Source organism: Electrophorus electricus, chromosome 13 (genome assembly GCF_041902795.1).
Source record: "Electrophorus electricus isolate QZ-2024a chromosome 13, ASM4190279v1, whole genome shotgun sequence".
In the NCBI taxonomy this organism is placed as follows: domain Eukaryota; kingdom Metazoa; phylum Chordata; class Actinopteri; order Gymnotiformes; family Gymnotidae; genus Electrophorus; species Electrophorus electricus.
Window position 1 is genome coordinate 19303680 of NC_137509.1, and position 26055 is coordinate 19329734.

Below are 26055 nucleotides of genomic sequence, written 5' to 3' on the forward strand. Positions count from 1 at the left end.
TTGTTGCATCACTTTACTTTAATCTGCAACTGACAAGCTTGTATGTGAAGTGTACAGATTAAATAGAAATATTTTAGTAGCAGGGAATCGCAGGTGCTGTAAGATTGTATTGCATCCCTTTAATTTATGTTCAAGCTATCATGTTCAAATTTGAAGTGCAGTGAATAATTAACTCAAACTATCTGTTAGCACCTGGGAATAGCAGATGTTGTACGTTTTTTTTGCATCACTTTCATTTACTCTCCAACTCACATGCCTGAATGTGAAGTGCAGTGATTCATCAAAAAACTGTCTGTTAGTGCCTCCGTATACCAGATGTTGTAAGCTTTTATTGCATCATTTAATTTACATTCAAGATAACATTCTAGAATGTCAAGTGCAGGGATTAATAAAAAAAATTGTCAGATTGGTCTTTGATCATATTTGCTATGATTAGGCAATTTGAGTAAGTGTTTAAGGCTTACGGCCACACCAGCTTGAGAACGCCCAATCTCATCTGACCTTGGAAGCTAAGCAAGTTTGGGCCTGGATAGTACTGAGGTGGGACCCTACCTAGGAATACCAGGTGCTGTAAGCTTTTCTTGCATCACTTTAATTTACTTTCAAGCTGACATGCTCAAATGTGAAGTGCAGTGATTAATAAAAAAAACTATCTGTTAGCACCTGGGAATAGCCGATGCTGTAAGTTTTTTTTGCATCACTTTCATTTACTCTCCAACTCACATGCCTGAATGTGAAGTGCAGTGATTCATCAAAAACTGTCTGTTAGCACCTTGGACTACGAGATGCGGTAAGCTTCTCTTGCATCACTTTAATTTACTTTCAAGATGACATGCTAGGATGTGAAGTGCAGTGATTAATTAAAAAAACTATCTGTTAGCACCTGGGAATAGCAGATGCTGTAAGTTTTTGTTGCATCACTTTACTTTAATCTGCAACTGACAAGCTTGTATGTGAAGTGTACAGATTAAATAGAAATATTTTAGTACCAGGGAATAGCAGGTGCTGTAAGATTGTATTGCATCCCTTTAATGTATGTTCAAGCTATCATGTTCAAATTTGAAGTGCAGTGAATAATTAACTCAAACTATCTGATAGCACCTGGGAATAGCAGATGCTGTACATTTTTTTTGCATCACTTTCATTTACTCTCCAACTCACATGCCTGAATGTGAAGTGCAGTGATTCATCAAAAAACTGTCTGTTAGTGCCTCCATATACCAGATGTTGTAAGCTTTTATTGCATCATTTAATTTACATTCAAGATAACATTCTAGAATGTCAAGTGCAGGGATTAATAAAAAAAATTGTCAGATTGGTCTTTGATCATATTTGCTATGATTAGGAAATTTGAGTAAGTGTTTCAGGCTTACGGCCACACCAGCTTGAGAACGCCCAATCTCATCTGACCTTGGAAGCTAAGCAAGTTTGGGCCTGGATAGTACTGAGGTGGGACCCTACCTAGGAATACCAGGTGCTGTAAGCTTTTATTGCATCACTTTAATTTACTTTCAAGCTGACATGCTCAAATGTGAAGTGCAGTGATTAATAAAAAAAACTATCTGTTAGCACCTGGGAATAGCAGATGCTGTAAGTTTTTTTTGCATCACTTTCATTTACTCTCCAACTCACATGCCTGAATGTGAAGTGCAGTGATTCATCAAAAACTATCTGTTAGCACCTTGGACTACGAGATGCTGTAAGCTTTTCTTGAATCACTTTAATTTACTGTCAAGATGACATGCTAGGATGTGAAATGCAGTGATTAATTAAAAAAACTATCTGTTAGCACCTGGGAATAGCAGATGCTGTAAGTTTTTGTTGCATCACTTTACTTTAATCTGCAACTGACAAGCTTGTATGTGAAGTGTACAGATTAAATAGAAATATTTTAGTAGCAGGGAATCGCAGGTGCTGTAAGATTGTATTGCATCCCTTTAATTTATGTTCAAGCTATCATGTTCAAATTTGAAGTGCAGTGAATAATTAACTCAAACTATCTGTTAGCACCTGGGAATAGCAGATGTTGTACGTTTTTTTTGCATCACTTTCATTTACTCTCCAACTCACATGCCTGAATGTGAAGTGCAGTGATTCATCAAAAAACTGTCTGTTAGTGCCTCCGTATACCAGATGTTGTAAGCTTTTATTGCATCATTTAATTTACATTCAAGATAACATTCTAGAATGTCAAGTGCAGGGATTAATAAAAAAAATTGTCAGATTGGTCTTTGATCATATTTGCTATGATTAGGCAATTTGAGTAAGTGTTTAAGGCTTACGGCCACACCAGCTTGAGAACGCCCAATCTCATCTGACCTTGGAAGCTAAGCAAGTTTGGGCCTGGATAGTACTGAGGTGGGACCCTACCTAGGAATACCAGGTGCTGTAAGCTTTTCTTGCATCACTTTAATTTACTTTCAAGCTGACATGCTCAAATGTGAAGTGCAGTGATTAATAAAAAAAACTATCTGTTAGCACCTGGGAATAGCCGATGCTGTAAGTTTTTTTTGCATCACTTTCATTTACTCTCCAACTCACATGCCTGAATGTGAAGTGCAGTGATTCATCAAAAACTGTCTGTTAGCACCTTGGACTACGAGATGCGGTAAGCTTCTCTTGCATCACTTTAATTTACTTTCAAGATGACATGCTAGGATGTGAAGTGCAGTGATTAATTAAAAAAACTATCTGTTAGCACCTGGGAATAGCAGATGCTGTAAGTTTTTGTTGCATCACTTTACTTTAATCTGCAACTGACAAGCTTGTATGTGAAGTGTACAGATTAAATAGAAATATTTTAGTACCAGGGAATAGCAGGTGCTGTAAGATTGTATTGCATCCCTTTAATGTATGTTCAAGCTATCATGTTCAAATTTGAAGTGCAGTGAATAATTAACTCAAACTATCTGATAGCACCTGGGAATAGCAGATGCTGTACATTTTTTTTGCATCACTTTCATTTACTCTCCAACTCACATGCCTGAATGTGAAGTGCAGTGATTCATCAAAAAACTGTCTGTTAGTGCCTCCATATACCAGATGTTGTAAGCTTTTATTGCATCATTTAATTTACATTCAAGATAACATTCTAGAATGTCAAGTGCAGGGATTAATAAAAAAAATTGTCAGATTGGTCTTTGATCATATTTGCTATGATTAGGAAATTTGAGTAAGTGTTTCAGGCTTACGGCCACACCAGCTTGAGAACGCCCAATCTCATCTGACCTTGGAAGCTAAGCAAGTTTGGGCCTGGATAGTACTGAGGTGGGACCCTACCTAGGAATACCAGGTGCTGTAAGCTTTTATTGCATCACTTTAATTTACTTTCAAGCTGACATGCTCAAATGTGAAGTGCAGTGATTAATAAAAAAAACTATCTGTTAGCACCTGGGAATAGCAGATGCTGTAAGTTTTTTTTGCATCACTTTCATTTACTCTCCAACTCACATGCCTGAATGTGAAGTGCAGTGATTCATCAAAAACTATCTGTTAGCACCTTGGACTACGAGATGCTGTAAGCTTTTCTTGAATCACTTTAATTTACTGTCAAGATGACATGCTAGGATGTGAAATGCAGTGATTAATTAAAAAAACTATCTGTTAGCACCTGGGAATAGCAGATGCTGTAAGTTTTTGTTGCATCACTTTACTTTAATCTGCAACTGACAAGCTTGTATGTGAAGTGTACAGATTAAATAGAAATATTTTAGTAGCAGGGAATCGCAGGTGCTGTAAGATTGTATTGCATCCCTTTAATTTATGTTCAAGCTATCATGTTCAAATTTGAAGTGCAGTGAATAATTAACTCAAACTATCTGTTAGCACCTGGGAATAGCAGATGTTGTACGTTTTTTTTGCATCACTTTCATTTACTCTCCAACTCACATGCCTGAATGTGAAGTGCAGTGATTCATCAAAAAACTGTCTGTTAGTGCCTCCGTATACCAGATGTTGTAAGCTTTTATTGCATCATTTAATTTACATTCAAGATAACATTCTAGAATGTCAAGTGCAGGGATTAATAAAAAAAATTGTCAGATTGGTCTTTGATCATATTTGCTATGATTAGGAAATTTGAGTAAGTGTTTCAGGCTTACGGCCACACCAGCTTGAGAACGCCCAATCTCATCTGACCTTGGAAGCTAAGCAAGTTTGGGCCTGGATAGTACTGAGGTGGGACCCTACCTAGGAATACCAGGTGCTGTAAGCTTTTATTGCATCACTTTAATTTACTTTCAAGCTGACATGCTCAAATGTGAAGTGCAGTGATTAATAAAAAAAACTATCTGTTAGCACCTGGGAATAGCAGATGCTGTAAGTTTTTTTTGCATCACTTTCATTTACTCTCCAACTCACATGCCTGAATGTGAAGTGCAGTGATTCATCAAAAACTATCTGTTAGCACCTTGGACTACGAGATGCTGTAAGCTTTTCTTGAATCACTTTAATTTACTGTCAAGATGACATGCTAGGATGTGAAATGCAGTGATTAATTAAAAAAACTATCTGTTAGCACCTGGGAATAGCAGATGCTGTAAGTTTTTGTTGCATCACTTTACTTTAATCTGCAACTGACAAGCTTGTATGTGAAGTGTACAGATTAAATAGAAATATTTTAGTAGCAGGGAATCGCAGGTGCTGTAAGATTGTATTGCATCCCTTTAATTTATGTTCAAGCTATCATGTTCAAATTTGAAGTGCAGTGAATAATTAACTCAAACTATCTGTTAGCACCTGGGAATAGCAGATGTTGTACGTTTTTTTTGCATCACTTTCATTTACTCTCCAACTCACATGCCTGAATGTGAAGTGCAGTGATTCATCAAAAAACTGTCTGTTAGTGCCTCCGTATACCAGATGTTGTAAGCTTTTATTGCATCATTTAATTTACATTCAAGATAACATTCTAGAATGTCAAGTGCAGGGATTAATAAAAAAAATTGTCAGATTGGTCTTTGATCATATTTGCTATGATTAGGCAATTTGAGTAAGTGATTAAGGCTTACGGCCACACCAGCTTGAGAATGCCCAATCTCATCTGACCTTGGAAGCTAAGCAAGTTTGGGCCTGGATAGTACTGAGGTGGGGCTCTACCTAGGAATACCAGGTGCTGTAAGCTTTTCTTGCATCACTTTAATTTACTTTCAAGCTGACATGCTCAAATGTGAAGTGCAGTGATTAATAAAAAAAAACTATCTGTTAGCACCTGGGAATAGCCGATGCTGTAAGTTTTTTTTGCATCACTTTCATTTACTCTCTAACTCACATGCCTGAATGTGAAGTGCAGTGATTCATCAAAAAACTGTCTGTTAGTGCCTCCGTATACCAGATGTTGTAAGCTTTTATTGCATCATTTAATTTACATTCAAGATAACATTCTAGAATGTCAAGTGCAGGGATTAATAAAAAAAATTGTCAGATTGGTCTTTGATCATATTTGCTATGATTAGGCAATTTGAGTAAGTGTTTAAGGCTTACGGCCACACCAGCTTGAGAACGCCCAATCTCATCTGACCTTGAAAGCTAAGCAAGTTTGGGCCTGGATAGTACTGAGGTGGGACCCTACCTAGGAATACCAGGTGCTGTATGCTTTTCTTGCATCACTTTAATTTACTTTCAAGCTGACATGCTCAAATGTGAAGTGCAGTGATTAATAAAAAAAACTATCTGTTAGCAACTGGGAATAGCAGATGCTGTAAGTTTTTTTTGCATCACTTTCATTTACTCTCCAACTCACATGCCTGAATGTGAAGTGCAGTGATTCATCAAAAACTATCTGTTAGCACCTTGGACTACGAGATGCTGTAAGCTTCTCTTGAATCACTTTAATTTACTGTCAAGATGACATGCTAGGATGTGAAATGCAGTGATTAATTAAAAAAACTATCTGTTAGCACCTGGGAATAGCAGATGCTGTAAGTTTTTGTTGCATCACTTTACTTTAATCTGCAACTGACAAGCTTGTATGTGAAGTGTACAGATTAAATAGAAATATTTTAGTACCAGGGAATAGCAGGTGCTGTAAGATTGTATTGCATCCCTTTAATTTATGTTCAAGCTATCATGTTCAAATTTGAAGTGCAGTGAATAATTAACTCAAACTATCTGTTAGCACCTGGGAATAGCAGATGCTGTACGTTTTTTTTGCATCACTTTCATTTACTCTCCAACACACATGCCTGAATGTGAAGTGCAGTGATTCATCAAAAAACTGTCTGTTAGTGCCTCCGTATACCAGATGTTGTAAGCTTTTATTGCATCATTTAATTTACATTCAAGATAACATTCTAGAATGTCAAGTGCAGGGATTAATAAAAAAAATTGTCAGATTGGTCTTTGATCATATTTGCTATGATTAGGCAATTTGAGTACGTGTTTAAGGCTTACGGCCACACCAGCTTGAGAACGCCCAATCTCATCTGACCTTGAAAGCTAAGCAAGTTTGGGCCTGGATAGTACTGAGGTGGGACCCTACCTAGGAATACCAGGTGCTGTAAGCTTTTCTTGCATCATTTTAATTTACTTTCAAGCTGACATGCTCAAATGTGAAGTGCAGTGAATAATTAACTCAAACTATCTGTTAGCACCTGGGAATAGCAGATGCTGTAAGTTTTTTTTGCATCACTTTCATTTACTCTCCAACTCACATGCCTGAATGTGAAGTGCAGTGATTCATCAAAAAACTATATGTTAGCAAATTGGACTACGAGATGCTGTAAGCTTCTCTTGCATCACTTTAATTTACTGTCAAGATGACATGCTAGGATGTGAAATGCAGTGATTAATTAAAAAAACTATCTGTTAGCACCTGGGAATAGCAGATGCTGTAAGTTTTTGTTGCATCACTTTACTTTAATCTGCAACTGACAAGCTTGTATGTGAAGTGTACAGATTAAATAGAAATATTTTAGTACCAGGGAATAGCAGGTGCTGTAAGATTGTATTGCATCCCTTTAATTTATGTTCAAGCTATCATGTTCAAATTTGAAGTGCAATGAATAATTAACTCAAACTATCTGTTAGCACCTGGGAATAGCAGATGCTGTAAGTTTTTTTTGCATCACTTTCATTTACTCTCCAACTCACATGCCTGAATGTGAAGTGCAGTGATTCATCAAAAAACTATATGTTAGCACATTGGACTACGAGATGCTGTAAGCTTCTCTTGCATCACTTTAATTTACTGTCAAGATGACATGCTAGGATGTGAAATGCAGTGATTAATTAAAAAAACTATCTGTTAGCACCTGGGAATAGCAGATGCTGTAAGTTTTTGTTGCATCACTTTACTTTAATCTGCAACTGACAAGCTTGTATGTGAAGTGTACAGATTAAATAGAAATATTTTAGTACCAGGGAATAGCAGGTGCTGTAAGATTGTTTGCATCCCTTTAATTTATGTTCAATCTATCATGTTCAAATTTGAAGTGCAGTGAATAATTAGTGCCTCAGTATACCAGCTCCGTATTGTAAGCTTTTATTGCATCATTTAATTACATTCAAGATAACATTCTAGAATGTCAAGTGCAGGGATTAATAAAAAAAATTGTCAGATTGGTCTTTGATCATATTTGCTATGATTAGGCAATTTGAGTAAGTGTTTAAGGCTTACGGCCACACCAGCTTGAGAACGCCCAATCTCATCTGACCTTGGAAGCTAAGCAAGTTTGGGCCTGAATAGTACTGAGGTGGGACCCTACCTAGGAATACCAGGTGCTGTAAGCTCTTCTTGCATCACTTTAATTTACTTTCAAGCTGACATGCTCAAATGTGAAGTGCAGTGATTAATAAAAAAAACTATCTGTTAGCACCTGGGAATAGCAGATGCTGTAAGTTTTTTTTGCATCACTTTCATTTACTCTCCAACTCACATGCCTGAATGTGAAGTGCAGTGATTCCTCAAAAATCTATCTGTTAGCACCTTGGACTACGAGATGCTGTAAGCTTCTCTTGCATCACTTTAATTTACTTTCAAGATGACATGCTAGGATGTGAAGTGCAGTGATTAATTAAAAAAACTATCTGTTAGCACCTGGGAATAGCAAATGCTGTAAGTTTTTGTTGCATCACTTTACTTTAATCTGCAACTGACAAGCTTGTATGTGAAGTGTACAGATTAAATAGAAATATTTTAGTACCAGGGAATAGCAGGTGCTGTAAGATTGTATTGCATCCCTTTAATTTATGTTCAAGCTATCATGTTCAAATTTGAAGTGCAGTGAATAATTAACTCAAACTATCTGTTAGCACCTGGGAATAGCAGATGCTGTAAGTTTTTTTTGCATCACTTTCATTTACTCTCCAACTCACATGCCTGAATGTGAAGTGCAGTGATTCATCAAAAAACTATATGTTAGCACATTGGACTACGAGATGCTGTAAGCTTCTCTTGCATCACTTTAATTTACTGTCAAGATGACATGCTAGGATGTGAAATGCAGTGATTAATTAAAAAAACTATCTGTTAGCACCTGGGAATAGCAGATGCTGTAAGTTTTTGTTGCATCACTTTACTTTAATCTGCAACTGACAAGCTTGTATGTGAAGTGTACAGATTAAATAGAAATATTTTAGTACCAGGGAATAGCAGGTGCTGTAAGATTGTATTGCATCCCTTTAATTTATGTTCAAGCTATCATGTTCAAATTTGAAGTGCAGTGAATAATTAACTCAAACTATCTGTTAGCACCTGGGAATAGCAGATGCTGTACGTTTTTTTTGCATCACTTTCATTTACTCTCCAACACACATGCCTGAATGTGAAGTGCAGTGATTCATCAAAAAACTGTCTGTTAGTGCCTCCGTATACCAGATGTTGTAAGCTTTTATTGCATCATTTAATTTACATTCAAGATAACATTCTAGAATGTCAAGTGCAGGGATTAATAAAAAAAATTGTCAGATTGGTCTTTGATCATATTTGCTATGATTAGGCAATTTGAGTACGTGTTTAAGGCTTACGGCCACACCAGCTTGAGAACGCCCAATCTCATCTGACCTTGAAAGCTAAGCAAGTTTGGGCCTGGATAGTACTGAGGTGGGACCCTACCTAGGAATACCAGGTGCTGTAAGCTTTTCTTGCATCATTTTAATTTACTTTCAAGCTGACATGCTCAAATGTGAAGTGCAGTGAATAATTAACTCAAACTATCTGTTAGCACCTGGGAATAGCAGATGCTGTAAGTTTTTTTTGCATCACTTTCATTTACTCTCCAACTCACATGCCTGAATGTGAAGTGCAGTGATTCATCAAAAAACTATATGTTAGCAAATTGGACTACGAGATGCTGTAAGCTTCTCTTGCATCACTTTAATTTACTGTCAAGATGACATGCTAGGATGTGAAATGCAGTGATTAATTAAAAAAACTATCTGTTAGCACCTGGGAATAGCAGATGCTGTAAGTTTTTGTTGCATCACTTTACTTTAATCTGCAACTGACAAGCTTGTATGTGAAGTGTACAGATTAAATAGAAATATTTTAGTACCAGGGAATAGCAGGTGCTGTAAGATTGTATTGCATCCCTTTAATTTATGTTCAAGCTATCATGTTCAAATTTGAAGTGCAATGAATAATTAACTCAAACTATCTGTTAGCACCTGGGAATAGCAGATGCTGTAAGTTTTTTTTGCATCACTTTCATTTACTCTCCAACTCACATGCCTGAATGTGAAGTGCAGTGATTCATCAAAAAACTATATGTTAGCACATTGGACTACGAGATGCTGTAAGCTTCTCTTGCATCAATTTAATTTACTGTCAAGATGACATGCTAGGATGTGAAATGCAGTGATTAATTAAAAAAACTATCTGTTAGCACCTGGGAATAGCAGATGCTGTAAGTTTTTGTTGCATCACTTTACTTTAATCTGCAACTGACAAGCTTGTATGTGAAGTGTACAGATTAAATAGAAATATTTTAGTACCAGGGAATAGCAGGTGCTGTAAGATTGTTTGCATCCCTTTAATTTATGTTCAATCTATCATGTTCAAATTTGAAGTGCAGTGAATAATTAGTGCCTCAGTATACCAGCTCCGTATTGTAAGCTTTTATTGCATCATTTAATTACATTCAAGATAACATTCTAGAATGTCAAGTGCAGGGATTAATAAAAAAAATTGTCAGATTGGTCTTTGATCATATTTGCTATGATTAGGCAATTTGAGTAAGTGTTTAAGGCTTACGGCCACACCAGCTTGAGAACGCCCAATCTCATCTGACCTTGGAAGCTAAGCAAGTTTGGGCCTGAATAGTACTGAGGTGGGACCCTACCTAGGAATACCAGGTGCTGTAAGCTCTTCTTGCATCACTTTAATTTACTTTCAAGCTGACATGCTCAAATGTGAAGTGCAGTGATTAATAAAAAAAACTATCTGTTAGCACCTGGGAATAGCAGATGCTGTAAGTTTTTTTTGCATCACTTTCATTTACTCTCCAACTCACATGCCTGAATGTGAAGTGCAGTGATTCCTCAAAAATCTATCTGTTAGCACCTTGGACTACGAGATGCTGTAAGCTTCTCTTGCATCACTTTAATTTACTTTCAAGATGACATGCTAGGATGTGAAGTGCAGTGATTAATTAAAAAAACTATCTGTTAGCACCTGGGAATAGCAAATGCTGTAAGTTTTTGTTGCATCACTTTACTTTAATCTGCAACTGACAAGCTTGTATGTGAAGTGTACAGATTAAATAGAAATATTTTAGTACCAGGGAATAGCAGGTGCTGTAAGATTGTATTGCATCCCTTTAATTTATGTTCAAGCTATCATGTTCAAATTTGAAGTGCAGTGAATAATTAACTCAAACTATCTGTTAGCACCTGGGAATAGCAGATGCTGTAAGTTTTTTTTGCATCACTTTCATTTACTCTCCAACTCACATGCCTGAATGTGAAGTGCAGTGATTCATCAAAAAACTATATGTTAGCACATTGTACTACGAGATGCTGTAAGCTTCTCTTGCATCACTTTAATTTACTGTCAAGATGACATGCTAGGATGTGAAATGCAGTGATTAATTAAAAAAACTATCTGTTAGCACCTGGGAATAGCAGATGCTGTAAGTTTTTGTTGCATCACTTTACTTTAATCTGCAACTGACAAGCTTGTATGTGAAGTGTACAGATTAAATAGAAATATTTTAGTACCAGGGAATAGCAGGTGCTGTAAGATTGTTTGCATCCCTTTAATTTATGTTCAATCTATCATGTTCAAATTTGAAGTGCAGTGAATAATTAGTGCCTCAGTATACCAGCTCCGTATTGTAAGCTTTTATTGCATCATTTAATTACATTCAAGATAACATTCTAGAATGTCAAGTGCAGGGATTAATAAAAAAAATTGTCAGATTGGTCTTTGATCATATTTGCTATGATTAGGCAATTTGAGTAAGTGTTTAAGGCTTACGGCCACACCAGCTTGAGAACGCCCAATCTCATCTGACCTTGGAAGCTAAGCAAGTTTGGGCCTGAATAGTACTGAGGTGGGACCCTACCTAGGAATACCAGGTGCTGTAAGCTTTTCTTGCATCACTTTAATTTACTTTCAAGCTGACATGCTCAAATGTGAAGTGCAGTGATTAATAAAAAAAACTATCTGTTAGCACCTGGGAATAGCAGATGCTGTAACTTTTTTTTGCATCACTTTCATTTACTCTCCAACTCACATGCCTGAATGTGAAGTGCAGTGATTCCTCAAAAATCTATCTGTTAGCACCTTGGACTACGAGATGCTGTAAGCTTCTCTTGCATCACTTTAATTTACTTTCAAGATGACATGCTAGGATGTGAAGTGCAGTAATTAATTAAAAAAACTATCTGTTAGCACCTGGGAATAGCAAATGCTGTAAGTTTTTGTTGCATCACTTTACTTTAATCTGCAACTGACAAGCTTGTATGTGAAGTGTACAGATTAAATAGAAATATTTTAGTACCAGGGAATAGCAGGTGCTGTAAGATTGTATTGCATCCCTTTAATTTATGTTCAAGCTATCATGTTCAAATTTGAAGTGCAGTGAATAATTAACTCAAACTATCTGTTAGCACCTGGGAATAGCAGATGCTGTAAGTTTTTTTTGCATCACTTTCATTTACTCTCCAACTCACATGCCTGAATGTGAATTGCAGTGATTCATCAAAAAACTATATGTTAGCACATTGGACTACGAGATGCTGTAAGCTTCTCTTGCATCACTTTAATTTACTGTCAAGATGACATGCTAGGATGTGAAATGCAGTGATTAATTAAAAAAACTATCTGTTAGCACCTGGGAATAGCAGATGCTGTAAGTTTTTGTTGCATCACTTTACTTTAATCTGCAACTGACAAGCTTGTTTGTGAAGTGTACAGATTAAATAGAAATATTTTAGTACCAGGGAATGGCAGGTGCTGTAAGATTGTATTGCATCCCTTTAATTTATGTTCAAACTATCATGTTCAAATTTGAAGTGCAATGAATAATTAACTCAAACTATCTGTTAGCACCTGGGAATAGCAGATGCTGTAAGTTTTTTTTGCATCACTTTCATTTACTCTCCAACTCACATGCCTGAATGTGAAGTGCAGTGATTCATCAAAAAACTATATGTTAGCACATTGTACTACGAGATGCTGTAAGCTTCTCTTGCATCACTTTAATTTACTGTCAAGATGACATGCTAGGATGTGAAATGCAGTGATTAATTAAAAAAACTATCTGTTAGCACCTGGGAATAGCAGATGCTGTAAGTTTTTGTTGCATCACTTTACTTTAATCTGCAACTGACAAGCTTGTATGTGAAGTGTACAGATTAAATAGAAATATTTTAGTACCAGGGAATAGCAGGTGCTGTAAGATTGTTTGCATCCCTTTAATTTATGTTCAATCTATCATGTTCAAATTTGAAGTGCAGTGAATAATTAGTGCCTCAGTATACCAGCTCCGTATTGTAAGCTTTTATTGCATCATTTAATTACATTCAAGATAACATTCTAGAATGTCAAGTGCAGGGATTAATAAAAAAAATTGTCAGATTGGTCTTTGATCATATTTGCTATGATTAGGCAATTTGAGTAAGTGTTTAAGGCTTACGGCCACACCAGCTTGAGAACGCCCAATCTCATCTGACCTTGGAAGCTAAGCAAGTTTGGGCCTGAATAGTACTGAGGTGGGACCCTACCTAGGAATACCAGGTGCTGTAAGCTTTTCTTGCATCACTTTAATTTACTTTCAAGCTGACATGCTCAAATGTGAAGTGCAGTGATTAATAAAAAAAACTATCTGTTAGCACCTGGGAATAGCAGATGCTGTAAGTTTTTTTTGCATCACTTTCATTTACTCTCCAACTCACATGCCTGAATGTGAAGTGCAGTGATTCCTCAAAAATCTATCTGTTAGCACCTTGGACTACGAGATGCTGTAAGCTTCTCTTGCATCACTTTAATTTACTTTCAAGATGACATGCTAGGATGTGAAGTGCAGTAATTAATTAAAAAAACTATCTGTTAGCACCTGGGAATAGCAAATGCTGTAAGTTTTTGTTGCATCACTTTACTTTAATCTGCAACTGACAAGCTTGTATGTGAAGTGTACAGATTAAATAGAAATATTTTAGTACCAGGGAATAGCAGGTGCTGTAAGATTGTATTGCATCCCTTTAATTTATGTTCAAGCTATCATGTTCAAATTTGAAGTGCAGTGAATAATTAACTCAAACTATCTGTTAGCACCTGGGAATAGCAGATGCTGTAAGTTTTTTTTGCATCACTTTCATTTACTCTCCAACTCACATGCCTGAATGTGAATTGCAGTGATTCATCAAAAAACTATATGTTAGCACATTGGACTACGAGATGCTGTAAGCTTCTCTTGCATCACTTTAATTTACTGTCAAGATGACATGCTAGGATGTGAAATGCAGTGATTAATTAAAAAAACTATCTGTTAGCACCTGGGAATAGCAGATGCTGTAAGTTTTTGTTGCATCACTTTACTTTAATCTGCAACTGACAAGCTTGTTTGTGAAGTGTACAGATTAAATAGAAATATTTTAGTACCAGGGAATGGCAGGTGCTGTAAGATTGTATTGCATCCCTTTAATTTATGTTCAAACTATCATGTTCAAATTTGAAGTGCAATGAATAATTAACTCAAACTATCTGTTAGCACCTGGGAATAGCAGATGCTGTAAGTTTTTTTTGCATCACTTTCATTTACTCTCCAACTCACATGCCTGAATGTGAAGTGCAGTGATTCATCAAAAAACTATATGTTAGCACATTGGACTACGAGATGCTGTAAGCTTCTCTTGCATCACTTTAATTTACTGTCAAGATGACATGCTAGGATGTGAAATGCAGTGATTAATTAAAAAAACTATCTGTTAGCACCTGGGAATAGCAGATGCTGTAAGTTTTTGTTGCATCACTTTACTTTAATCTGCAACTGACAAGCTTGTATGTGAAGTGTACAGATTAAATAGAAATATTTTAGTACCAGGGAATAGCAGGTGCTGTAAGATTGTTTGCATCCCTTTAATTTATGTTCAAGCTATCATGTTCAAATTTGAAGTGCAGTGAATAATTAGTGCCTCCGTATACCAGCTCCGTATTGTAAGCTTTTATTGCATCATTTAATTACATTCAAGATAACATTCTAGAATGTCAAGTGCAGGGATTAATAAAAAAAATTGTCAGATTGGGCTTTGATCATATTTGCTATGATTAGGCAATTTGAGTAAGTGTTTAAGGCTTACGGCGACACCAGCTTGAGAACGCCCAATCTCATCTGACCTTGGAAGCTAAGCAAGTTTGGGCCTGAATAGTACTGAGGTGGGACCCTACCTAGGAATACCAGGTGCTGTAAGCTTTTCTTGCATCACTTAATTTACTTTCAAGCTGACATGCTCAAATGTGAAGTGCAGTGATTAATAAAAAAACTATCTGTTAGCACCTGGGAATAGCAGATGCTGTAAGTTTTTTTTGCATCACTTTCATTTACTCTCCAACTCACATGCCTGAATGTGAAGTGCAGTGATTCCTCAAAAATCTATCTGTTAGCACCTTGGACTACGAGATGCTGTAAGCTTCTCTTGCATCACTTTAATTTACTTTCAAGATGACATGCTAGGATGTGAAGTGCAGTGATTAATTAAAAAAACTATCTGTTAGCACCTGGGAATAGCAAATGCTGTAAGTTTTTGTTGCATCACTTTACTTTAATCTGCAACTGACAAGCTTGTATGTGAAGTGTACAGATTAAATAGAAATATTTTAGTACCAGGGAATAGCAGGTGCTGTAAGATTGTATTGCATCCCTTTAATTTATGTTCAAGCTATCATGTTCAAATTTGAAGTGCAGTGAATAATTAACTCAAACTATCTGTTAGCACCTGGGAATAGCAGATGCTGTAAGTTTTTTTTGCATCACTTTCATTTACTCTCCAACTCACATGCCTGAATGTGAAGTGCAGTGATTCCTCAAAAATCTATCTGTTAGCACCTTGGACTACGAGATGCTGTAAGCTTCTCTTGCATCACTTTAATTTACTTTCAAGATGACATGCTAGGATGTGAAGTGCAGTGATTAATTAAAAAAACTATCTGTTAGCACCTGGGAATAGCAAATGCTGTAAGTTTTTGTTGCATCACTTTACTTTAATCTGCAACTGACAAGCTTGTATGTGAAGTGTACAGATTAAATAGAAATATTTTAGTACCAGGGAATAGCAGGTGCTGTAAGATTGTATTGCATCCCTTTAATTTATGTTCAAGCTATCATGTTCAAATTTGAAGTGCAGTGAATAATTAACTCAAACTATCTGTTAGCACCTGGGAATAGCAGATGCTGTAAGTTTTTTTTGCATCACTTTCATTTACTCTCCAACTCACATGCCTGAATGTGAAGTGCAGTGATTCATCAAAAAACTATATGTTAGCACATTGGACTACGAGATGCTGTAAGCTTCTCTTGCATCACTTTAATTTACTGTCAAGATGACATGCTAGGATGTGAAATGCAGTGATTAATTAAAAAAAACTATCTGTTAGCACCTGGGAATAGCAGATGCTGTAAGTTTTTGTTGCATCACTTTACTTTAATCTGCAACTGACAAGCTTGTATGTGAAGTGTACAGATTAAATAGAAATATTTTAGTACCAGGGAATAGCAGGTGCTGTAAGATTGTTTGCATCCCTTTAATTTATGTTCAATCTATCATGTTCAAATTTGAAGTGCAGTGAATAATTAGTGCCTCAGTATACCAGCTCCGTATTGTAATCTTTTATTGCATCATTTAATTACATTCAAGATAACATTCTAGAATGTCAAGTGCAGGGATTAATAAAAAAAATTGTCAGATTGGTCTTTGATCATATTTGCTATGATTAGGCAATTTGAGTAAGTGTTTAAGGCTTACGGCCACACCAGCTTGAGAACGCCCAATCTCATCTGACCTTGGAAGCTAAGCAAGTTTGGGCCTGAATAGTACTGAGGTGGGACCCTACCTAGGAATACCAGGTGCTGTAAGCTTTTCTTGCATCACTTTAATTTACTTTCAAGCTGACATGCTCAAATGTGAAGTGCAGTGATTAATAAAAAAAACTATCTGTTAGCACCTGGGAATAGCAGATGCTGTAAGTTTTTTTTGCATCACTTTCATTTACTCTCCAACTCACATGCCTGAATGTGAAGTGCAGTGATTCATCAAAAAACTATATGTTAGCAAATTGGACTACGAGATGCTGTAAGCTTCTCTTGCATCACTTTAATTTACTGTCAAGATGACATGCTAGGATGTGAAATGCAGTGATTAATTAAAAAAACTATCTGTTAGCACCTGGGAATAGCAGATGCTGTAAGTTTTTGTTGCATCACTTTACTTTAATCTGCAACTGACAAGCTTGTATGTGAAGTGTACAGATTAAATAGAAATATTTTAGTACCAGGGAATAGCAGGTGCTGTAAGATTGTATTGCATCCCTTTAATTTATGTTCAAGCTATCATGTTCAAATTTGAAGTGCAATGAATAATTAACTCAAACTATCTGTTAGCACCTGGGAATAGCAGATGCTGTAAGTTTTTTTTGCATCACTTTCATTTACTCTCCAACTCACATGCCTGAATGTGAAGTGCAGTGATTCATCAAAAAACTATATGTTAGCACATTGGACTACGAGATGCTGTAAGCTTCTCTTGCATCACTTTAATTTACTGTCAAGATGACATGCTAGGATGTGAAATGCAGTGATTAATTAAAAAAACTATCTGTTAGCACCTGGGAATAGCAGATGCTGTAAGTTTTTGTTGCATCACTTTACTTTAATCTGCAACTGACAAGCTTGTATGTGAAGTGTACAGATTAAATAGAAATATTTTAGTACCAGGGAATAGCAGGTGCTGTAAGATTGTTTGCATCCCTTTAATTTATGTTCAATCTATCATGTTCAAATTTGAAGTGCAGTGAATAATTAGTGCCTCAGTATACCAGCTCCGTATTGTAAGCTTTTATTGCATCATTTAATTACATTCAAGATAACATTCTAGAATGTCAAGTGCAGGGATTAATAAAAAAAATTGTCAGATTGGTCTTTGATCATATTTGCTATGATTAGGCAATTTGAGTAAGTGTTTAAGGCTTACGGCCACACCAGCTTGAGAACGCCCAATCTCATCTGACCTTGGAAGCTAAGCAAGTTTGGGCCTGAATAGTACTGAGGTGGGACCCTACCTAGGAATACCAGGTGCTGTAAGCTCTTCTTGCATCACTTTAATTTACTTTCAAGCTGACATGCTCAAATGTGAAGTGCAGTGATTAATAAAAAAAACTATCTGTTAGCACCTGGGAATAGCAGATGCTGTAAGTTTTTTTTGCATCACTTTCATTTACTCTCCAACTCACATGCCTGAATGTGAAGTGCAGTGATTCCTCAAAAATCTATCTGTTAGCACCTTGGACTACGAGATGCTGTAAGCTTCTCTTGCATCACTTTAATTTACTTTCAAGATGACATGCTAGGATGTGAAGTGCAGTGATTAATTAAAAAAACTATCTGTTAGCACCTGGGAATAGCAAATGCTGTAAGTTTTTGTTGCATCACTTTACTTTAATCTGCAACTGACAAGCTTGTATGTGAAGTGTACAGATTAAATAGAAATATTTTAGTACCAGGGAATAGCAGGTGCTGTAAGATTGTATTGCATCCCTTTAATTTATGTTCAAGCTATCATGTTCAAATTTGAAGTGCAGTGAATAATTAACTCAAACTATCTGTTAGCACCTGGGAATAGCAGATGCTGTAAGTTTTTTTTGCATCACTTTCATTTACTCTCCAACTCACATGCCTGAATGTGAAGTGCAGTGATTCATCAAAAAACTATATGTTAGCACATTGGACTACGAGATGCTGTAAGCTTCTCTTGCATCACTTTAATTTACTGTCAAGATGACATGCTAGGATGTGAAATGCAGTGATTAATTAAAAAAACTATCTGTTAGCACCTGGGAATAGCAGATGCTGTAAGTTTTTGTTGCATCACTTTACTTTAATCTGCAACTGACAAGCTTGTATGTGAAGTGTACAGATTAAATAGAAATATTTTAGTACCAGGGAATAGCAGGTGCTGTAAGATTGTTTGCATCCCTTTAATTTATGTTCAATCTATCATGTTCAAATTTGAAGTGCAGTGAATAATTAGTGCCTCAGTATACCAGCTCCGTATTGTAAGCTTTTATTGCATCATTTAATTACATTCAAGATAACATTCTAGAATGTCAAGTGCAGGGATTAATAAAAAAAATTGTCAGATTGGTCTTTGATCATATTTGCTATGATTAGGCAATTTGAGTAAGTGTTTAAGGCTTACGGCCACACCAGCTTGAGAACGCCCAATCTCATCTGACCTTGGAAGCTAAGCAAGTTTGGGCCTGAATAGTACTGAGGTGGGACCCTACCTAGGAATACCAGGTGCTGTAAGCTTTTCTTGCATCACTTTAATTTACTTTCAAGCTGACATGCTCAAATGTGAAGTGCAGTGATTAATAAAAAAAACTATCTGTTAGCACCTGGGAATAGCAGATGCTGTAAGTTTTTTTTGCATCACTTTCATTTACTCTCCAACTCACATGCCTGAATGTGAAGTGCAGTGATTCCTCAAAAATCTATCTGTTAGCACCTTGGACTACGAGATGCTGTAAGCTTCTCTTGCATCACTTTAATTTACTTTCAAGATGACATGCTAGGATGTGAAGTGCAGTGATTAATTAAAAAAACTATCTGTTAGCACCTGGGAATAGCAAATGCTGTAAGTTTTTGTTGCATCACTTTACTTTAATCTGCAACTGACAAGCTTGTATGTGAAGTGTACAGATTAAATAGAAATATTTTAGTACCAGGGAATAGCAGGTGCTGTAAGATTGTATTGCATCCCTTTAATTTATGTTCAAGCTATCATGTTCAAATTTGAAGTGCAGTGAATAATTAACTCAAACTATCTGTTAGCACCTGGGAATAGCAGATGCTGTAAGTTTTTTTTGCATCACTTTCATTTACTCTCCAACTCACATGCCTGAATGTGAAGTGCAGTGATTCATCAAAAAACTATATGTTAGCACATTGGACTACGAGATGCTGTAAGCTTCTCTTGCATCACTTTAATTTACTGTCAAGATGACATGCTAGGATGTGAAATGCAGTGATTAATTAAAAAAACTATCTGTTAGCACCTGGGAATAGCAGATGCTGTAAGTTTTTGTTGCATCACTTTACTTTAATCTGCAACTGACAAGCTTGTTTGTGAAGTGTACAGATTAAATAGAAATATTTTAGTACCAGGGAATGGCAGGTGCTGTAAGATTGTATTGCATCCCTTTAATTTATGTTCAAACTATCATGTTCAAATTTGAAGTGCAATGAATAATTAACTCAAACTATCTGTTAGCACCTGGGAATAGCAGATGCTGTAAGTTTTTTTTGCATCACTTTCATTTACTCTCCAACTCACATGCCTGAATGTGAAGTGCAGTGATTCATCAAAAAACTATATGTTAGCACATTGGACTACGAGATGCTGTAAGCTTCTCTTGCATCACTTTAATTTACTGTCAAGATGACATGCTAGGATGTGAAATGCAGTGATTAATTAAAAAAACTATCTGTTAGCACCTGGGAATAGCAGATGCTGTAAGTTTTTGTTGCATCACTTTACTTTAATCTGCAACTGACAAGCTTGTATGTGAAGTGTACAGATTAAATAGAAATATTTTAGTACCAGGGAATAGCAGGTGCTGTAAGATTGTTTGCATCCCTTTAATTTATGTTCAAGCTATCATGTTCAAATTTGAAGTGCAGTGAATAATTAGTGCCTCCGTATACCAGCTCCGTATTGTAAGCTTTTATTGCATCATTTAATTACATTCAAGATAACATTCTAGAATGTCAAGTGCAGGGATTAATAAAAAAAATTGTCAGATTGGGCTTTGATCATATTTGCTATGATTAGGCAATTTGAGTAAGTGTTTAAGGCTTACGGCGACACCAGCTTGAGAACGCCCAATCTCATCTGACCTTGGAAGCTAAGCAAGTTTGGGCCTGAATAGTACTGAGGTGGGACCCTACCTAGGAATACCAGGTGCTGTAAGCTTTTCTTGCATCACTTAATTTACTTTCAAGCTGACATGCTCAAATGTGAAGTGCAGTGATTAATAAAAAAACTATCTGTTAGCACCTGGGAATAGCAGATGCTGTAAGTTTTTTTTGCATCACTTTCATTTACTCTCCAACTCACATGCCTGAATGTGAAGTGCAGTGATTCCTCAAAAATCTATCTGTTAGCACCTTGGACTACGAGATGCTGTAAGCTTCTCTTGCATCACTTTAATTTACTTTCAAGATGACATGCTAGGATGTGAAGTGCAGTGATTAATTAAAAAAACTATCTGTTAGCACCTGGGAATAGCAAATGCTGTAAGTTTTTGTTGCATCACTTTACTTTAATCTGCAACTGACAAGCTTGTATGTGAAGTGTACAGATTAAATAGAAATATTTTAGTACCAGGGAATAGCAGGTGCTGTAAGATTGTATTGCATCCCTTTAATTTATGTTCAAGCTATCATGTTCAAATTTGAAGTGCAGTGAATAATTAACTCAAACTATCTGTTAGCACCTGGGAATAGCAGATGCTGTAAGTTTTTTTTGCATCACTTTCATTTACTCTCCAACTCACATGCCTGAATGTGAAGTGCAGTGATTCCTCAAAAATCTATCTGTTAGCACCTTGGACTACGAGATGCTGTAAGCTTCTCTTGCATCACTTTAATTTACTTTCAAGATGACATGCTAGGATGTGAAGTGCAGTGATTAATTAAAAAAACTATCTGTTAGCACCTGGGAATAGCAAATGCTGTAAGTTTTTGTTGCATCACTTTACTTTAATCTGCAACTGACAAGCTTGTATGTGAAGTGTACAGATTAAATAGAAATATTTTAGTACCAGGGAATAGCAGGTGCTGTAAGATTGTATTGCATCCCTTTAATTTATGTTCAAGCTATCATGTTCAAATTTGAAGTGCAGTGAATAATTAACTCAAACTATCTGTTAGCACCTGGGAATAGCAGATGCTGTAAGTTTTTTTTGCATCACTTTCATTTACTCTCCAACTCACATGCCTGAATGTGAAGTGCAGTGATTCATCAAAAAACTATATGTTAGCACATTGGACTACGAGATGCTGTAAGCTTCTCTTGCATCACTTTAATTTACTGTCAAGATGACATGCTAGGATGTGAAATGCAGTGATTAATTAAAAAAAACTATCTGTTAGCACCTGGGAATAGCAGATGCTGTAAGTTTTTGTTGCATCACTTTACTTTAATCTGCAACTGACAAGCTTGTATGTGAAGTGTACAGATTAAATAGAAATATTTTAGTACCAGGGAATAGCAGGTGCTGTAAGATTGTTTGCATCCCTTTAATTTATGTTCAATCTATCATGTTCAAATTTGAAGTGCAGTGAATAATTAGTGCCTCAGTATACCAGCTCCGTATTGTAATCTTTTATTGCATCATTTAATTACATTCAAGATAACATTCTAGAATGTCAAGTGCAGGGATTAATAAAAAAAATTGTCAGATTGGTCTTTGATCATATTTGCTATGATTAGGCAATTTGAGTAAGTGTTTAAGGCTTACGGCCACACCAGCTTGAGAACGCCCAATCTCATCTGACCTTGGAAGCTAAGCAAGTTTGGGCCTGAATAGTACTGAGGTGGGACCCTACCTAGGAATACCAGGTGCTGTAAGCTTTTCTTGCATCACTTTAATTTACTTTCAAGCTGACATGCTCAAATGTGAAGTGCAGTGATTAATAAAAAAAACTATCTGTTAGCACCTGGGAATAGCAGATGCTGTAAGTTTTTTTTGCATCACTTTCATTTACTCTCCAACTCACATGCCTGAATGTGAAGTGCAGTGATTCCTCAAAAATCTATCTGTTAGCACCTTGGACTACGAGATGCTGTAAGCTTCTCTTGCATCACTTTAATTTACTTTCAAGATGACATGCTAGGATGTGAAGTGCAGTGATTAATTAAAAAAACTATCTGTTAGCACCTGGGAATAGCAAATGCTGTAAGTTTTTGTTGCATCACTTTACTTTAATCTGCAACTGACAAGCTTGTATGTGAAGTGTACAGATTAAATAGAAATATTTTAGTACCAGGGAATAGCAGGTGCTGTAAGATTGTATTGCATCCCTTTAATTTATGTTCAAGCTATCATGTTCAAATTTGAAGTGCAGTGAATAATTAACTCAAACTATCTGTTAGCACCTGGGAATAGCAGATGCTGTAAGTTTTTTTTGCATCACTTTCATTTACTCTCCAACTCACATGCCTGAATGTGAAGTGCAGTGATTCATCAAAAAACTATATTTTAGCACATTGGACTACGAGATGCTGTAAGCTTCTCTTGCATCACTTTAATTTACTGTCAAGATGACATGCTAGGATGTGAAATGCAGTGATTAATTAAAAAAACTATCTGTTAGCACCTGGGAATAGCAGATGCTGTAAGTTTTTGTTGCATCACTTTACTTTAATCTGCAACTGACAAGCTTGTTTGTGAAGTGTACAGATTAAATAGAAATATTTTAGTACCAGGGAATGGCAGGTGCTGTAAGATTGTATTGCATCCCTTTAATTTATGTTCAAACTATCATGTTCAAATTTGAAGTGCAATGAATAATTAACTCAAACTATCTGTTAGCACCTGGGAATAGCAGATGCTGTAAGTTTTTTTTGCATCACTTTCATTTACTCTCCAACTCACATGCCTGAATGTGAAGTGCAGTGATTCATCAAAAAACTATATGTTAGCACATTGGACTACGAGATGCTGTAAGCTTCTCTTGCATCACTTTAATTTACTGTCAAGATGACATGCTAGGATGTGAAATGCAGTGATTAATTAAAAAAACTATCTGTTAGCACCTGGGAATAGCAGATGCTGTAAGTTTTTGTTGCATCACTTTACTTTAATCTGCAACTGACAAGCTTGTATGTGAAGTGTACAGATTAAATAGAAATATTTTAGTACCAGGGAATAGCAGGTGCTGTAAGATTGTATTGCATCCCTTTAATTTATGTTCAAGCTATCATGTTCAAATTTGAAGTGCAGTGAATAATTAACTCAAACTATCTGTTAGCACCTGGGAATAGCAGATGCTGTAAGTTTTTTTTGCATCACTTTCATTTACTCTCCAACTCACATGCCTGAATGTGAAGTGCAGTGATTCATCAAAAAACTATATGTTAGCACATTGGACTACGAGATGCTGTAAGCTTCTCTTGCATCACTTTAATTTACTGTCAAGATGACATGCTAGGATGTGAAATGCAGTGATTAATTAAAAAAACTATCTGTTAGCACCTGGGAATAGCAGATGCTGTAAGTTTTTGTTGCATCACTTTACTTTAATCTGCAACTGACAAGCTTGTTTGTGAAGTGTACAGATTAAATAGAAATATTTTAGTACCAGGGAATGGCAGGTGCTGTAAGATTGTATTGCATCCCTTTAATTTATGTTCAAACTATCATGTTCAAATTTGAAGTGCAATGAATAATTAACTCAAACTATCTGTTAGCACCTGGGAATAGCAGATGCTGTAAGTTTTTTTTGCATCACTTTCATTTACTCTCCAACTCACATGCCTGAATGTGAAGTGCAGTGATTCATCAAAAAACTATATGTTAGCACATTGGACTACGAGATGCTGTAAGCTTCTCTTGCATCACTTTAATTTACTGTCAAGATGACATGCTAGGATGTGAAATGCAGTGATTAATTAAAAAAACTATCTGTTAGCACCTGGGAATAGCAGATGCTGTAAGTTTTTGTTGCATCACTTTACTTTAATCTGCAACTGACAAGCTTGTATGTGAAGTGTACAGATTAAATAGAAATATTTTAGTACCAGGGAATAGCAGGTGCTGTAAGATTGTTTGCATCCCTTTAATTTATGTTCAAGCTATCATGTTCAAATTTGAAGTGCAGTGAATAATTAGTGCCTCCGTATACCAGCTCCGTATTGTAAGCTTTTATTGCATCATTTAATTACATTCAAGATAACATTCTAGAATGTCAAGTGCAGGGATTAATAAAAAAAATTGTCAGATTGGTCTTTGATCATATTTGCTATGATTAGGCAATTTGAGTAAGTGTTTAAGGCTTACGGCCACACCAGATTGAGAACGCCCAATCTCATCTGACCTTGGAAGCTAAGCAAGTTTGGGCCTGAATAGTACTGAGGTGGGACCCTACCTAGGAATACCAGGTGCTGTAAGCTTTTCTTGCATCACTTTAATTTACTTTCAAGCTGACATGCTCAAATGTGAAGTGCAGTGATTAATAAAAAAAACTATCTGTTAGCACCTGGGAATAGCAGATGCTGTAAGTTTTTTTTGCATCACTTTCATTTACTCTCCAACTCACATGCCTGAATGTGAAGTGCAGTGATTCCTCAAAAATCTATCTGTTAGCACCTTGGACTACGAGATGCTGTAAGCTTCTCTTGCATCACTTTAATTTACTTTCAAGATGACATGCTAGGATGTGAAGTGCAGTGATTAATTAAAAAAACTATCTGTTAGCACCTGGGAATAGCAAATGCTGTAAGTTTTTGTTGCATCACTTTACTTTAATCTGCAACTGACAAGCTTGTATGTGAAGTGTACAGATTAAATAGAAATATTTTAGTACCAGGGAATAGCAGGTGCTGTAAGATTGTATTGCATCCCTTTAATTTATGTTCAAGCTATCATGTTCAAATTTGAAGTGCAGTGAATAATTAACTCAAACTATCTGTTAGCACCTGGGAATAGCAGATGCTGTAAGTTTTTTTTGCATCACTTTCATTTACTCTCCAACTCACATGCCTGAATGTGAAGTGCAGTGATTCATCACAAAACTATATGTTAGCACATTGGACTACGAGATGCTGTAAGCTTCTCTTGCATCACTTTAATTTACTGTCAAGATGACATGCTAGGATGTGAAATGCAGTGATTAATTAAAAAAACTATCTGTTAGCACCTGGGAATAGCAGATGCTGTAAGTTTTTGTTGCATCACTTTACTTTAATCTGCAACTGACAAGCTTGTATGTGAAGTGTACAGATTAAATAGAAATATTTTAGTACCAGGGAATAGCAGGTGCTGTAAGATTGTTTGCATCCCTTTAATTTATGTTCAAGCTATCATGTTCAAATTTGAAGTGCAGTGAATAATTAGTGCCTCCGTATACCAGCTCCGTATTGTAAGCTTTTATTGCATCATTTAATTACATTCAAGATAACATTCTAGAATGTCAAGTGCAGGGATTAATAAAAAAAATTGTCAGATTGGTCTTTGATCATATTTGCTATGATTAGGCAATTTGAGTAAGTGTTTAAGGCTTACGGCCACACCAGCTTGAGAACGCCCAATCTCATCTGACCTTGGAAGCTAAGCAAGTTTGGGCCTGAATAGTACTGAGGTGGGACCCTACCTAGGAATACCAGGTGCTGTAAGCTTTT

The 26055-nt window shown here is 36.2% G+C and overlaps 5 non-coding genes and 16 pseudogenes across 5 annotated transcripts; all 21 read left to right on the top strand.

The window, feature by feature from the left end:
- The first annotated feature begins 458 nt into the window (after window positions 1-458).
- LOC145648169 (5S ribosomal RNA) lies at window positions 459-577 on the top strand. The gene has a single exon (XR_014116432.1). It is a non-coding gene; the product is annotated as a 5S ribosomal RNA (ribosomal RNA).
- A 790-nt stretch (window positions 578-1367) lies between these two features.
- On the top strand, window positions 1368-1486 carry LOC145648180 (5S ribosomal RNA). The gene has a single exon (XR_014116433.1). It is a non-coding gene; the product is annotated as a 5S ribosomal RNA (ribosomal RNA).
- A 790-nt stretch (window positions 1487-2276) lies between these two features.
- LOC145648192 (5S ribosomal RNA) lies at window positions 2277-2395 on the top strand. The gene has a single exon (XR_014116434.1). It is a non-coding gene; the product is annotated as a 5S ribosomal RNA (ribosomal RNA).
- Window positions 2396-3185: 790 nt separating this feature from the next.
- Window positions 3186-3304, top strand: LOC145648204 (5S ribosomal RNA). Its single transcript, XR_014116435.1, has one exon. It is a non-coding gene; the product is annotated as a 5S ribosomal RNA (ribosomal RNA).
- A 790-nt stretch (window positions 3305-4094) lies between these two features.
- LOC145648216 (5S ribosomal RNA) lies at window positions 4095-4213 on the top strand. Its single transcript, XR_014116437.1, has one exon. It is a non-coding gene; the product is annotated as a 5S ribosomal RNA (ribosomal RNA).
- A 790-nt stretch (window positions 4214-5003) lies between these two features.
- LOC145647325 (5S ribosomal RNA) lies at window positions 5004-5122 on the top strand (annotated as a pseudogene).
- A 353-nt stretch (window positions 5123-5475) lies between these two features.
- Window positions 5476-5594, top strand: LOC145649276 (5S ribosomal RNA; annotated as a pseudogene).
- A 790-nt stretch (window positions 5595-6384) lies between these two features.
- On the top strand, window positions 6385-6503 carry LOC145647925 (5S ribosomal RNA; annotated as a pseudogene).
- Window positions 6504-7609: 1106 nt separating this feature from the next.
- On the top strand, window positions 7610-7728 carry LOC145646254 (5S ribosomal RNA; annotated as a pseudogene).
- A 1230-nt stretch (window positions 7729-8958) lies between these two features.
- LOC145647927 (5S ribosomal RNA) lies at window positions 8959-9077 on the top strand (annotated as a pseudogene).
- Window positions 9078-10183: 1106 nt separating this feature from the next.
- Window positions 10184-10302, top strand: LOC145646255 (5S ribosomal RNA; annotated as a pseudogene).
- Window positions 10303-11407: 1105 nt separating this feature from the next.
- LOC145646256 (5S ribosomal RNA) lies at window positions 11408-11526 on the top strand (annotated as a pseudogene).
- A 1544-nt stretch (window positions 11527-13070) lies between these two features.
- LOC145646258 (5S ribosomal RNA) lies at window positions 13071-13189 on the top strand (annotated as a pseudogene).
- Window positions 13190-14733: 1544 nt separating this feature from the next.
- Window positions 14734-14852, top strand: LOC145647967 (5S ribosomal RNA; annotated as a pseudogene).
- A 1543-nt stretch (window positions 14853-16395) lies between these two features.
- On the top strand, window positions 16396-16514 carry LOC145646259 (5S ribosomal RNA; annotated as a pseudogene).
- A 1105-nt stretch (window positions 16515-17619) lies between these two features.
- LOC145646260 (5S ribosomal RNA) lies at window positions 17620-17738 on the top strand (annotated as a pseudogene).
- Window positions 17739-18843: 1105 nt separating this feature from the next.
- LOC145646261 (5S ribosomal RNA) lies at window positions 18844-18962 on the top strand (annotated as a pseudogene).
- A 1544-nt stretch (window positions 18963-20506) lies between these two features.
- On the top strand, window positions 20507-20625 carry LOC145647968 (5S ribosomal RNA; annotated as a pseudogene).
- Window positions 20626-22168: 1543 nt separating this feature from the next.
- Window positions 22169-22287, top strand: LOC145646262 (5S ribosomal RNA; annotated as a pseudogene).
- Window positions 22288-24709: 2422 nt separating this feature from the next.
- LOC145648835 (5S ribosomal RNA) lies at window positions 24710-24828 on the top strand (annotated as a pseudogene).
- A 1105-nt stretch (window positions 24829-25933) lies between these two features.
- On the top strand, window positions 25934-26052 carry LOC145646264 (5S ribosomal RNA; annotated as a pseudogene).
- Window positions 26053-26055: the final 3 nt, after the last annotated feature.